Here is a 12,954-nt window from a genome sequence, read left to right on the forward strand (position 1 = left end):
TAGTAGAAGTAACATAACTGTATGAATTTGTCAAAACCCGCAAAACAGTACACCCAAAAGCGTATATTTTATTGTATGTAACTAAAAAGTAGAGAAAAAAGTTATTTGAGTGCTGTTGTATACTATACTCCATCCTTCTACAACTTTCTTATTTACTCAACATTTAAAAATTTTCAGATCTATCCATGTCTCAGAAAATTATCGATAGGTAGAATGCATTCCAAGTGGAGACATTATTGAGAACAAAGATTCAGAAACAACATGGCCAGGGAGTCATCTATGCATTCGATTCTAAAATGGAAAATGTCATTCAGATGAGGCAGGTTCCAGATGACCCCGAGGAAAACAGTGCTTGGACACCAAGGTTGACAGAGGTTATCTGTCACCTTCAGGGCTGTTATTCTCAAAAGGTGATTTTTTCCAGGGACCTTAGCTGTATCACCACTAGGTAAAGAACAAGGGGAGACTAGTCTCTACAATCTCTCTAATTTGTTTTCGTTCTCCTGTAAGAATCAAATTTACTTATGCATACTGCTTGGGAAAAAGTACCAGATGTTGGGGTGCCTGGGTGGCTCAGTCAATTAAGTGTCTGACTCTTGATTTTGACTCAGGTCAAGGTCTCACGGTTCTTGAGTTGGAGCCCTGCGTCAGGCTCTGGACTGACAGTGTGGAGTTTGTCTCCCTCTCTCTCTGCCCCTCCCCCGCTTGCTCTCTCTCTCTCTCTCTCTCTCTCTCAAAATAAATAAAAATGAACTTTAAAAAAAGAAAAAGAGAAGGAAGAAGTACCAAATGAGTCCTAATGGTGTTTTATCATCTAAACAGTTGGTGACGCGGGGCACCTGGGTGGCTCAGTTGGTTAAGTGTCCGACTTCGGCTCAGGTCATGATCTCACAGCTTGTGAGTTCGAGCCCCTGGACCTGCTTTGGATTCTGTGTCTCCCTCTCTCTCTCCCCCCCTCTCCCTCTTACTCTCACTCTCTCTGTCTCTCAAAAGTAAATAATAAAAAACATTTTTAAAAAATTAAAAAAATAATAAATAGTTGGTGACATTGGCAGGTCATTTAAATACATGGATTTGCTTTCTTCTCCCATTAAAAATTGCATTGTGCTAAATGATTTTAAGTCTCTTTCTGCTTCTAAAATATTATATGATATTAATCCAACCTCTGAAGCATTCAGTCGTCCACTCAACTAACTGTCTGACATGTCTCAGGAACCTATCTAGGGGTCCTACGCACAAATAAGAATTAGAGTTCTCCATGTAGTGGGGGCTAAGTATGGTCATAGGACAATGGTGGGTTGGTCAAAGCCGTGGGGAAGTGCCAAGGGCAGAGTAATTCATAGCCAATGTGGGAGTCAGGGAAGGGCATGAAGGGTGAGAATACCAAATAAGCATCCAGACACGCCCTTCCCCCACCAAATTCACTGCTGCTTCTCTGTTCTCCACACCTGATTTTGTTCGAGAAAGAAAATTTTTCTCTCCTTCTCCTAATCTGTCAGTGGATGTAAACGAACAGGAAGCTATAGACTCTCAGTCATGCTTAATGCTCAGACGGATATCCTGTCAAGTCTTCATTTCTTATTTAACAAAACATAAAATGAAGGCATCTGAAACTCGGGGCGGGGGGGGGGGGCAGCGTTTCTGTTAATGTAAAGCTGTAAAAGCCTTCCCGGGCGGGCGATGAGTAAGCATTTAGAATCGGGACGTTTTGTTTTTTGTTAAAGTGGTAACAGCCTAGCTTTGAGAAGCATGTGTAGTAGATTTTCCCACACTTCTTATAAAGAAATAACAGAATAAATGTTGTAGAAGATGATTTTAGAGAATGAACATAATTCCTGCCCATTAATTACCACATGATTTGATGCCAGGAATGTTCATTTAAAAACAGTTAACCCAGGGGCGCCTGGGTGGCTCACTCGGCTGAGTGTCCAACTTCAGCTCGAGTCATGATCTCGCGGTTTGTGAGTTCGAGCCCCGCGTCGGGCTCTGTGCTGACAGCTCAGAGCCTGGAGCCTGCTTCGGATTCTGTGTCTCCCTCTCTCTCTGCCCCTCCCCTGCTCATGCTCTCTCTCCCTCTCTCTCAAAAATAAATAAACATAAAAAAATAAAAATAAAAATAAAAACAGTTAACCCCGAAGGTTAAATGACAAGGGAAATCATTGTGGTTAAAAATCTAATGGTCCATTAATGCAGTCTCACATATATGTGAAAAGGCATAAAAAACTTAAGTGTGGAACAAATACTATGTATTAGGAATATATTTGTCAAAGATGAAACAGTTTCTTACATGCTAGAGAATCTTGATTGAGTGGAAAGTTTTTATTCAAGTTTAAATAGGAAATGGGAATTTTTTTTCAGCACTTTTAACATTAATTGCTGAAATTCCTACTAAAATATATAAGCTTTCCTGACTTTTTTTTTTTAATGTTTATTTATTCTTGAGAGAGAGAGAGAGAGAGAGACAGAGTGTGAGTGGGGGAGGGGCAGAGAGAGAGGGAGAGACAGAATCCGAAGCAGGCTCCAGGCTCCGCACTCTCAGCACAGAACCCGACGCGGGGCTCGAACTCACAAACTGTGAAATCATGACCTGAGTCGAAGTTGGACACCCAACCAACTGAGCCAGCAGGCACCCCAAGCTTTCCTGACTTTCTAAGCACAAGTATCATCGTGGTTGAGTTAACCCTTGAAGACTGAGTTATCAAAACATCCATGTTAACGGCCAACTGCAGTGGATGCTAAGGTTGAACACCAGTCCTCAGAACCTCAGGTAGACCCTAGAATATTTTTTTTCAAAGATAAATTCCTGATGCCAGCTTTAAAACATTGTTTAAATCGTCTCCTTTCCCCAGGTGGTAGGGAGCAACCAACAGTTTAGCAAAGAACAACTTCCATTGCATGGACTCTGCCCAGCTGAGATTATACTGTTTTCAGAGAAGAGTGTTCATGAGGATAGGGTGCTGAATCATCACATGGTGGACCTCAAGGAATATTCCTCCTCAGGTATTTTTGAATTATGAAGGGCAAACCAGTTACTTTACAGTGGACAAATGCGGCAGACCCCACCTTCACCAAATGACCCGAATTAACGTTGCAACAATGGGGCGAATCAACAGCACGTGCTCCTGCTAGGATGGTCTGAGAACCTGGCGTCACTCCTGTGGTATTCCCCCCCAGAGTGTGTAACCTGAATCTAGTCGTGAGGAAACACCAAACCACCTGAGTGAAGGGGCAGTCTGCAAAATAACTGACCTGCACTCTTCAAAAATACCAACGTCATGAGAAAGAAAGGCTCGGGGAAATGTCTCAGATCACAGGAGATGGAAGAGACAAGACGACAGGATGCAGGGATGCCTGGGTGGCTCAGTTGGTTAAACATCAGCTCAGGTCATGATCTCACAGTCCTGAGATCAAGACCTCCATTAGGCTCTGTGCTGGGCATGGAGACTGCTTTGGATTGTCTCTTTCCCCCTCCCTTTGCCCTCCCCCCCCAAACAGGAAGATGACTGTATTCAAATTTCACATTGTTTTGCTATAAAATAAGACATTGTGGGGACAACTGACAAAGTTAAAAAGGTCTGTAGATAAGATAATAACATTGATTCAGTGTTAATTCCCTGATTTTGATCATTGTCCTATGGTCATGCAAGAGAATTCATGTTTTAAGGAAATGTAAACAAATATTTAGGAAATAAAAGATCATCAGAGGTGTCTTGGTGGCTCAGCCAATTAAGCATTCAACTTTGGCTCAAGCCATGATCTCATGGTTCATGCGTTCAAACCCCAAGTTGGGCTCTGTGCTGACAGCTCAGAGCCTGGAGCCTGCTTGGGATTCTGTGTCTCCCTCTCTCTCTGCCTCTCCCCTGCTCACACACTCTCTCTCTCTCCCAAAAATAAACATTATAAAATAGTTTTAAAAAATCATTGTGGGGGCGCCTGGGTGGCGCAGTCGGTTAGGCGTCTGACTTCAGCCAAGTCACGATCTCGCGGTCCGTGAGTTCGAGCCCCGCGTCGGGCTCTGGGCTGATGGCTCAGAGCCTGGAGCCTGTTTCCGATTCTGTGTCTCCCTCTCTCTCTGCCCCTCCCCCGTTCATGCTCTGTCTCTCTCTGTCCCAAAAATAATAAATAAACGTTGAAAAAAAAAATTAAAAAAAAAAAATCATTGTGTCTGCAACTTACTCTTAGATGGAAATGAGAGAACCTATAGGCTGTAAATGTTTCGTATCTTAACTGTCATGGTGGTTACAATGATTACACAAATGATTTGTCAAAGTTCATCAAACGTAAATGCATGAACTTCATCGTTTGTAACTATACCTCAATCAATAGAGCTGATTTTTTTTTCAAAATGTTGTTCATTTTGGGGGCACCTTGGAGGCTCAGTCGGTTAAACATCTGACTCTTGATTTTAGCTTAGGTCAAGATACTGCAGTTCATGAGTTCAAGCCCTACGTTGGGCTCTGTGCTGTCAGTGTGGAGTCTGCTTGGGACTCTCTCTCTGCCCCTCCCCTGCTTTCTCTCTCTCTCTCTCAAAGTAAATAAACTTAAAACAAAATGCTGTTCATTTTGATATTGTATGGTATTTGTTGTGACTTATTATTACTCAGATAGTAAGTCATATGAACTACCCTTACGGTTTTTATGTGTGTTATTTTATGTTGATTGATTGATTGCCTAACCTGATACATGAAATCCAATAGCTACTAAATTGTTGCAAGTTATGTCTTTTCATCTCATCTATTTTAAGTAGTTTGCAAATAGGCACATAGGTTCCCATTCAAATCTTGCTTGCTTTTTAAACAGCTGCAAATATTTTCTACCTACAAAAACCTTTTTTTTGCCAACGAAAGATATCTCCAACATAAAACAATCCCTATATGTTGTATTATATAAAAATGAAAAGAGAAAAAAGAGGAAAAGCATGTTGGCTCCTTCAAAGGAAATGAAAAACTAGGACTAGGGCCATTTCTGATCACTAAATAATAGGATTTCAGTTGCTCCACATCCCACAGGAGCTCAGCTATTAACTCAACTTAGGAAAGGGATTGCAAAATGGACTGTCTCCTGTTGTGAAGGAGATTCTGATGCCTTTACATCGCACTACCAAAGGCTTGAAGAAAGGTGAGCCGCCAGGTCAGCATGTACCATAGAAATTGGCTCTCAAACCTCAGGAGCGAAAGGCTGTTAGTACAGGTAGTAACATTCCTGATTGGCATGTGGATTTGGACCTGACCCACATTCGCAAGGCAGGACGTGGATGCAGGCTGCCTCCGGCAGCCAGAGCTTAACAGAAAAGTAAGCTGGAAATGTGATCGCTTTCCTTCCTTCTGGTTCTACCAAAATAACCAGGTGTCCTTGTACACGCTTCTCCATGGCTCAGTTTTCCTATCTACAAGATGAAGAGTTGCACGGAGTAATCTTCTATCCCATGATTCTGAATCTCAGCATCTTTGGTATGCAGCACGGAGGCTTTTCTACCCCCTAATTTTTTTGTCATTTCTCTTCCTCTTGTTTCCCAAACTGACAATATTGTCATATTTATTTTCTACAGTGCTATGTGGGGCATTCTTTGCATAAGAGGAAACATTTACAATTATTTCCATCGTGGTTTTTGCTTACTGGGAGATAGAAAACGTTTCCTTCCCCCCACCTCCAACTAATTCCTGGGACTATCCATAAAACTCTCGCTAGCATGTACACACAGTAACAGGGTACAGATACAGCTAATAGATAGAAATACTTTCTGTTTGTTTAAGTACCTAGGGATTTCTGAGTAAATGAATAACTCTATCTCGCAGGTAGTAATAACATCTGTGTGAATGAACCTGTAGATTCTTTTATCATCATTTACAAATGAACAGATTACAAATTCTGGATTTGACATTCCCGACAGTGTATGAGGCCAGTGTAAGCTTCAGCTTAGAACCTCACCCAGCTTTACCTTATGGTGAAAATGACTGGTTTAAAGTTGGCCTAGGATTGGAAGCTGCAAAGTGCTAGAAGGCACCAGGATCTACCACCCTAAAATATCGCCTCTTTGGCATATGGATCATTTTGGGAACCAGCAGAAGAAGGAAAAGCTTTAAACACAGGGCACAAGTTTCCCTTTTGTAAAGGAAATTTGCACTAAAAGTGTAAATCTCCTGTGCCCACAAGAGAAGGACTCTTAACTATTAATGGAGAGGCACCACAATAAATGTTACTGAACAATCCTTACTTACCATACTTTTGCCGTAACTTGTCTCCCCTTTTCCTTTGTCCAGACTATAAAAGCCATAGTTCCAACATCCCCTTGGGGTTGCTTGTTACTGAGTGCTCCCATGTACATATGCATGAGGCACAGGGTAATTAACTTCTGTTTGTTTTCTCCTCTTAATCTGTCTACAGCCAGATTTACAGAACCCCAGCTGGAGAAACTAAGAGGATAGAGGAAGAGATTTCTCTCCCTTCCCTACAGTGCTGTACCTGGACTAAAATATTAGAATAAACATTCTTACCTTAAAGAAGAGAAATGTGTCAGACTTATGAAAGAAGCTATTTTTCATCCCCTTTGGGGGTCATCCTTGGGAACTGTGTGTCAGGGGTCTTCCTGAGAACAGTAGTCATGAGGGATAGATGTGCATAGAAAGCCAAATTCTGAGATCGATGTTCTACCCCTCCTGGGAGAGTCACAATTTACACTGGCCCATTCGAGGCCCTAAGATATTCTGCATTCATTAAAATGCATTTAACTTTACGATTAACTTTCACTTGTAGCATTCCAAATAAATGACTCAGAACACTTTTTCCACATAAACTCTTCTCGCTCTGCAGAACACCTTTTGGGAAACCCAGCGGCGGCTCTCATTTTTCCCAGCAAAGAGTCCAGAATAATTTCTAAGCCAGTCATTTCAATACCCATCCACCCCCAAGCTTCCTTGGCAGGACAGAAAGAGTCTACCTCAGGGTGCAGGACACCGGGTAGCAATCACCCTGGGAGCACATACAGGAGTGGCAGAGGAAAAGGATTGTGCAACTTGTCTGAGTCCCTGCCTTAGGAGATGGTTGTGGGGATGAACGGGGTAGTGATGAAGGGGAAGAAAAGGTTCCCATTCTTTCTTAGGACCAGCAATCCCCAGATTGCTAAACCTCAAGATGAAAGTCAATGCCGGTGCTTGTATCTGGAAATCTGATCTGGGAGCACAGAAAAGACAATCTGTACTTTCACGATGAAGATCTCAGGCTCCAAATTTGGTCCAAGTTTGGCTCAGCCCCTTGCTGGTCATGTGACGACCCTTGGCAGTAAGCATTCTATGCTTTTGTTTCCTCATTTTAAAGTAGCGAATAAAACAGTATTTCTTTAGCTTGCCGTGATGATTAAATGAAATGTTACAGGGAAAAGACTTAGCCCAGTATCTGCCATAAATTATGTACTCGAAATAAAGTTAGATATTGTCTTATGTCAAAGGTAAAAATACAGTTACAAAATAAGTTCATAAATACCAGCTAACAGTTACAAAAAGTCAGCTGGGGGGGGGCGCCCCAGCTGGGTTCAGTTGGTTGAGCGTCTGTCTTTGGCTCTGGTCATGATCTCACGGTTTGTGGGTTCGAGCCCTGCATCAGGTTCTGTGCTGCCAGCTCAGAGCCTGGAGCCTGCAGCCTGTTTCAGATTCTGTGTCTCCCTCTCTCTCTGCCCCTCCCCTGCTCGAGCTCTCTCTCTCTCTGTCTCAAAAATAAATAAACATTAAAAAAAAAAAAAGTCAGCCGGGGCACCTGGGTGGCTCAGTCAGTTAAGGGTCCGACTCTTGATTTCAGCTCAGGTGATATTCTCATCATGGGTTCATGGGTTCATCTCATCATGGGTTCAAGACCTAAGTCAGGCTCTAAGCCATCAGCATGGAGCCTGTTTAGGATTCTCCCTCTCTCCCCCTCTGTGCCACTCTCCCACTCGTGCTCTCTCTCTCCCTCTCAAAATAAACATAACTTAAAAAAAGAAAAAAGTCAGCCAACAGAGAGCTACAAAACCTGAGTAGCAAGAGTACCTTATGTATTGGGGAGAATCTTTGATTAGGACCCAAGCTCTTTGCCTTAAAAGTGAAGTAACTCAGGAAAGAAAGCCATGACTTAATTAAAGTGCCCGAACAGGTAGATGTAGATGATAAAATATATATACACTTTGCTGAGGTTTTTTTGTTTTTTGGCTTTTTTTTTTTTTTGTGAATCTTGGGCCTTATTGTATCTCTGAGTCTATTTCTAGGAATTACCTCTGAGTCTAATTCTAGGAATTGTAATACTTGTTTAATTTTATTTTAAAAAATTCAATCAGTTGTTTAATGCATACAGAGTTTCAGTTTTGCAAGATGAACAGTGCTGGAGATCTGTTGCACAACAATGTAAACATGCCTAACATTAGTGAACGGTACACTTAAAATAGTTAAGAAGGTTATGTTTTTTTAAACAAAAAGAAAAAGAGAGAGAGAGAAATGAGTTGGATCAGTATCTTGTTTTCACGAGGTCTATAGGAGAGTTGACATCTTCAGCCTGCTCAGTGGCCCCATATATATCAGTAGGGGAAGGTGATGTGAGCAGATACTAAATGGCTTTAGAAAATTTCTTGATTCCACTCAAGATTTGGTAAGAAATTAGGGTTGTTCATGGAATGTGGGGTTGGGGCCTAAGCGGGCTCTGCTCTTACCCTTAAAAAATTTTTTTTAACGTTTATTTATTATTGAGAGGCAGAGAGAGACAGAGCATGAGCATGGGAGGGGCAGAGAGAGGGGGAGACACAGAGTCTGAAGCAGGCTCCAGGCTTTGAGCTGTCAGCACAGAGCCCAAAGAGGGGCTTGAACCCACAAACCGCAAGATCATGACCTGAGCCAAAGTCAGATACTTAACCAACTAAGCCACCCAGGCAGCCATGCTCTTACCCTTTTGAAAGTAGCATATTGGAACTGGGGAATATGTCTAAAACAGAACTTCATTTTCTTTGCAAAACTGCTCCTTCTGTGTCCCACGACCCCACCAACCTTCTCCCCTAAACCAGAAACCTGAGTAGGGGTGTGCTGACGGATGCATAGCAACTAGCTCTACAGAAAACAAAGAGGGAATCTTCACGCACATGTGTGCATGAAAACTTTTACTGCTATAAAGAATGTGTGCCACAAAATTTACAAATGTAATAAAACATATAATAATCCTTACCGTAAATTCTTACCGAATGCTTCTGTTGAATTTCACTGACCTCTCGTAAGCACAGCCATTGTGTGGTGGCACAGATGGAAAAACATGGCCCCAACAATGAATGCTGGGTAATATTAGTATTTTTCTTTATAACAGTTAATATGAAGCCAGGAAGACATATTGGAAGCTCACTCATTCATCAATGATGTGGATGACTTTTAGCTGAATCAGAAGTTTTAAGGTTGTATGTTACTCACAGTGTAATGGCTACAGACATGAAACTCTTTCATGTTTGACTTACTCCATTAACAATATCTCCATCACTTTCTTAAATCTAGACCAGGAGCTGGCGAACTATGCCTGCTGGGCGAAAAACAAACGCAAAAACAACATATCAGGCTGCTTCCTGTTTTTGTCAATAAAATTCTACTGGGACACAAGCCCACTCATTCACATATTGTCCACGGCTACTTTTGCACTCCAGTGGCAGAAATGAACGTTTGGATGGGAACTGTATGACCCAGAGAACCTAAAATATTTACCATCTGGCCCTTTATAGTAAAAGTTTTCTGGTCTAGTTGTCTCCCTGATCTAGAAAATCAACAAAGCAACGAGGTTAAGTCCCGATTTGTAGCTTTTTCCCATTTCTGCGGTGTAAAATGTTCCCACTGTGGCAGGTTTCAAGGAGTTGATGTGGCATCACCGATTGTGACGTGAGGAAGAGGTGCACAGGAGCACATCATTAAGTGGCGTTTCCAGCAAACATAGAGAGTAGATGCAAATAACCTCAGAGCTTAGACAATGGAAAAACGCAGTAAAATAGAGAGTGATGACTTTCGCGAATTTATTACCTTTATATTTAATATAATTCATTTTATTGTCAGTGTGTGTGATTTAAGTTTTAGTAATTGTTATGTGTGCATACAATGGGATCGCCCCCTGGCTCTGGCATGCCACCCTTTGAAGGTCATGTGAGCTCCCCACTTCCCTCACGCCAGCTACATCAGTTTTCGAGTCCTATAATTCCATCATCAGAACCTGTATAACAATCTGTTCTTCTCCTTCCTTAGGGTTAGTTCTTTAGCTCTGGACATCTCCATTTCTTGACCAGATTGTTATAATCTCTTCAAATTGTCTCTTAACTTCTGAATACATCCCTCTGTTCCATCTTCTAGACAATGCTTCTTAAACTATAATGCTGTATCCAAATCATCTGGGATTCTTATTACAATGAAGATAGATGTCCATTCAGTAGGTTTGGGGAGGTCTTGAAATCCTGCATCTCTAACAAGCTCTTGGACAGTGCTGATGCTGGTTGGTCCTGGGGCCACACTTTAGGTAGCAAAGTGGGACTGCTGCTAAATGCTCTCTAAAAAAAATTTTTTTTTTAACATTTTACTTATTTTTGAGAGACAGAGAGACAGAGAGCAAGCAGGGGAGAAGCAGAGAGAGGGGGAGACACAGAATCGGAAGCAGGTTCTAGGCTCTGAGCTGTCAGTATAGAGCCTGACATGGGGCTTGAACCCATGAACCGTGAGATCATAACCTGAGCTGAAGTCAGATGCTTAACCAACTGAGCCACCCAGGCGCCCCTAAACGCTCTTTTTAAAGTATAAATCTGGGGTGTCTGTGTGGCTCAGTCTGTTGAGCATCTGACTCTTGACTTCAGCTCAGGTTACGATCTCACGGTTGTGAGACCGAGCCCTGGGTCAGGCTCTTCTGGGTGTGGAGCCTGCTTAAGATTCTCTCTCCCTGCCCCTCCCCGTCCCCCCCACTCTTGCTCTCTCAATAAAATAAAATAAAATGTAAATCTGGCCTTGTTACTCCCTGTTTCCTAAATACCACAGGCTGTTTCACACCCTTGTGCTTTATTAATATTGCCCCCACTGCTTAAAATCACCCTGCTGCTTCCTGCACCTGCCTGGGAAATGACTTCATTTCAAAGCACTGGCAGCATCTCTTATGAAGCCTCCTCTGACGTCCCCAGTTAGAAAGGAGCACCCTCCTTGTCCCTGCTGCCCCGTGTCAGCACATCCATCTCAAGACACTGCTGCATGTTATTTATTGGTGTGACTTTCTCCGTCATTAAATTCCAACAACCAGAGTTCCCTACACCATATTCTGACCTCAACTCAAAATGTCATTTCCTCAGGGAGTTTCTCTGACCTCCCGGAGAAACCCTCCCGTCTTTGCCTGGTCCCTCTCCATTACGCCAGGCCTATTTCTTTAGACACCTCCACCCTGCAATTATCTTGTTTTAGTTTTTAGTAGAAGCGGTCTTATTTAATGCAGTTGAGACCAGTAGTCGGTAGGACAAAAATTGGGGAATCATAAAAAATGAGGTATATTTATATTAAATATTTTCACGAAAATATCGATAAATGCACGTTCATTTTCTGCAGTTTTAACCTAGAGGCAAGGTCATTATCCTGAGCAGGAGTTTGTTGATTCAGGTTCAGCATCGTCTTTCTTGCATAAGCTAGAGCCATAGAACATCATCTATTATTTTCGGTTCCAGTTTCTTTAAAGCAGAGCAGGAACATAAAGGAACTTGGGAAGCAAGCTTTAAAATATTTTCCTTATCTTTTACAATTAGGCGTTGCCCACGTCTAATTTAACAGCATTGTTTGAAAGCAACCCACAATTATCAAATCTTCCAAAGCATGCAATTTAGTTTTTTTTTTTTTTAAACAGACATTTTGTTTTGGAGTAATTTTAGATTTATAAGGAAGGTGCAAAGACAGTACAGAGGGCTCCTGAGTACCCCTGGCCCCACTTCTCCCAGTCATTAACATCTGCATTTGTCAAAACTAAGAAAATGACACGATGTATTATTAGTAACTAATAATAACTCCAGGCTTTATTGGGATTTTACCAACTTGTCCATTGTCCCTTTCTCACCCAGGGTCGAGCCCCCTGTGCCGCATTGCATTTCGTTATCACATCTCTTAGATTCCTCTGGTCTTTGAGACTTTCTCCATCTTCTCTCACTTTTCATGATCTTGACAGTCTTGAAAAGTACCGGCCAGGTGTCAGTATAATGTCTCCCAATAACTGATGGTTTTTTCAGGAGATTGGAGTTGTGGATTTGGGGAAAGGACACACAGAGGTGAGATGCCCATCGCAGGCACGTAATATCTGTCCACCTGCATCCCTGTTGATAGCAACCTTCACATAATTTACTTTCTTTTTCTTTTTAAAATTTTTTAACATATATTTACTTTTGAGAGACAGAGCACAAGCTGGGGAGGGGCAGAGAGAGAGGGAGACACAGAATCTGAAGCAGGCTCCAGGCTCCGAGCTGTCAGCACAGAGCCCGACGTGGGGCTCGAACCCACAAATTGTGAGATCGTGACCTGAGCCAAAGTCAGACGCTTAACCAACTGAGCCACTCAGGCACCCCCAATAATTTACTTTTTATAAAAAGAATTCTCATCCTTTGAGCACTACATTTTGTTGAGTTATATACTACTTCATTGGATAATGTAATCAGAAACATAAATAGAAGAACACAATGGGGCTGGACAAGTGTGGCTGTCGCCTGGTGGGAGCTGGGGATTTAGGAGCACAGCCATCAGCCTGACAGGGTCTGTTTCCCTCCTCCCCCATGAGTGCAGGGAGCCGGTCTGACATCTTCATCACTGAGTCCCCAGCACTTAACACAGTGCCCAGCACACGGCAGGAACTCATTACGTGCTTGTTGAATGAACACAGGCCCAGAGCAAACCTTAGGTGTTATGTCGGTCAGGGTCCAGCAGGAGATATCTGAACAGAGAGAACTTCATTCTTAACTAAGTG

Source organism: Herpailurus yagouaroundi, unplaced genomic scaffold, assembly GCF_014898765.1.
Source record: "Herpailurus yagouaroundi ecotype Mexico unplaced genomic scaffold, PumYag 202, whole genome shotgun sequence".
NCBI lineage: Eukaryota > Metazoa > Chordata > Mammalia > Carnivora > Felidae > Herpailurus > Herpailurus yagouaroundi.